This window comes from Kryptolebias marmoratus, linkage group LG8 (genome assembly GCF_001649575.2).
Source record: "Kryptolebias marmoratus isolate JLee-2015 linkage group LG8, ASM164957v2, whole genome shotgun sequence".
NCBI lineage: Eukaryota > Metazoa > Chordata > Actinopteri > Cyprinodontiformes > Rivulidae > Kryptolebias > Kryptolebias marmoratus.
Genome location: NC_051437.1, coordinates 3,953,694 through 3,956,323, shown reverse-complemented (window position 1 = coordinate 3,956,323; position 2,630 = coordinate 3,953,694). Strand labels below are relative to the sequence as shown.

Genomic DNA, 2,630 nt, shown 5'->3' with positions numbered 1-2,630 from the left:
TTTTGTATGTAAGTTGTAATGTTTTTCAGACACTTGCTGCTTTTAATGCATAGATCTATTTGTGCTACCCGCTTATAGGTAGGATATTCTGATGAAGGAAGTGATTTTTGTGGTTTTAGAAAGACCGTTAGACATAGCTGTTTAGCCATGCTACGGTAGGAAAATCTGACGAGGAAGCGCAGATCGTCAGAACACCGGCCGTAGGCGCGAACGCACACTGACCGACGTCATGACGTCATTGATTTAGTTAAAAAAAACGTTGTTTAACTTTCAGTTCTTCCCTCGACTACTCTTGAAAAACATTTTTGTTGTCTGCCACCCGCTTAACTCCCGACATGTTCCGCCACATTGCTAATGCTACTCCTCAAATTGTTTCTTCTTCTTCTTGATGGTTGGTAAACAACTGAAGGACAAATAACACCTTTTCTGTTCAAATTGCCAACCCGCCACAGTGGCGTGTGTGTTGATCAAATTCACCTGCCACTTCAAATATTTACCCGAATTTGGCCGGTGGCGGGTGCTAATTTCCACCCCTGGTTCTGTGGCTATTCAGGGTTTCGCTGAAAGTTGTGCACAGTGAGAAACTTCATGCAGTCAGGGCCTCACATCAGATAAACAACTTTGTTTTGGCATCTAGAATCCTAATATCATGGAGACAAGATAAGGAGTCTGACTGACTAGAATTTACACCAGTGCTTTTAGTTTGAGGAAGTTCTCATGTGAGAGTGGAACAAATATGCAACCTGTGTTGGTCATAGAATTAATCCATGTTTGATGATATCAAAGCATATGGAGATTAGTGTAAATTAATTTTTTTGAACAATATTAAGCAAACTAAAGTAACAAAAACTACTGAAACAAAACACAAGGCTGTCTAGGAGAGAAATAAAAGAAGGAGTGAACTGCTCTCAGGAAGAGTGAGAAATGATCACGGTTGAATGGGGTAATAAAGACAAATTATTGCTGGTATACCTCAGAGCCAACAATGGATGGAGTCTCAAAGACAATCTATTGATAGCACTGATGCTCATGATACTGATGATAGTGGTTCTGTGATGTCAGTGTCATGTTTGTAAGCTGACCTCATTGCGGGATTTGGCTGGCTTAATGTTGGCTTTAAGAGGGGATAGTTTTTGTGACCTTATTGCAGAACCATTGTGTGAAAGTGGTGGTTTCACTAGATGATGTGTGACATTGATACAAATGATCTTTGTAATTTACAAATAAACTATCAAAAAAGTGAGTGAAATCAAATTGTTGCTGTTTTACATTAGGAATACAAAACCTCATAATATACAATACATTGCTAAAGCATTCAGCCCCATAGTATGTTTTCTATTGTCTTACAAACTTGAATTTAAATTAATTTTGGGGTTAACTGCATTTGGAACAACAACTGCAAAAGCCTGATCACTTCCATATTTTAGTTTGAACTTTGTAATATCTAGGAGAAACTGTTTGGTTGACCAATTGCTCTTACTGGAGTGTAGATGTTGAGGAGATCTCATACATATATTAGAGCTAGACTATTTAAAAATTTAAATCAAGCAGTAAAATCTTTAAATCAACTAGGAAATGGACAATGGGGAGAAGTCAGAATTGGAATTATGTGTTTATGTATTGTAGTATCTGTCAAACGACAAGCTGCTGTGTTCTGGATGATGCAAGTGATGCAGAGATGATTTATCTAAAGCATTACAACAGTCTAACTTTGAGGTAATAAAAGCATGAATCACTTTTTCAAGTTCTTTTGGTAAGGAGATATGACTTCACCTTGGCAATAAGTCTTATTTGTAAAAAACTTGATTTCACAACTGCACGATTCTGTTTGTCTAATTTCAATGTCTAAAACAGAATATTGGTCCAATTAAACAGTTCTCCAGATTTCTAGAGTGGACACATTTATTCCTTAGAACGTGAGTGGTGCCAGTGACAGACTGCATGAAATTAAAAGAGTCAGTAATGTTCATAAATTTTTTTACCAACGGTCCAGCCTCACAGCATGTTAAAATTGCCAACTATTAAAAGATGGTCATATCATAGAAAAGGTCATGTCCTAAAATCACTAAAATCTTTAATGAAATCCCCTTCTGTACATTTAATGGTTGGTCATTCAAAGTGGAGGAGGAGAAAATTTAATGTTGCTCAAAACTTGGGCAAGAATGAATTGGAATCACTTAATAGTTAAAATTGGATTTTTAAACAAAGGTTTATCTACTTTCCTTACTAGTGGTCTGAGGAGAGCTAAAGAAAGTACAAGGAGAAACGTGTTCAGGAAATGGAGCTGAGTCACCAACATGAAGCCAAGTTTATGTTTATGTTAGTTTATGAAGAGAGAGCTGAGTCAAAAAGCGAAGCTCTCGATTTACCGGTCGATCTACGTTCCTACCCTCATCTATGTTCACGAGCTTTGGGTAGTGACCGAAAGAACGAGATCATGAATACAAGCGGCTGAAATGAGTTTCCTCCGCAGGGTGTCTGGGCTCTCCCTTAGAGATAGAGTGAGAAGCTCGGTCATCTGGGAGGGACTCAGAGTAGAGCCGCTGCTCCTCCACGTCGAGAGGAGCCAGTTGAGGTGGCTCGGGCAACTGGTTAGGATGCCTCCTGGACGCCTCCCTGGTGAGGTGTTC

General features: G+C 38.8%; 1 protein-coding gene across 2 annotated transcripts in view; it reads left to right on the top strand.

The window, feature by feature from the left end:
- Positions 1–2,630, top strand: part of LOC108241808 (tyrosine-protein kinase SRK3-like) — a 113,643-nt gene that overhangs the window by 47,009 nt on the left and 64,004 nt on the right. The window lies entirely within an intron of this gene.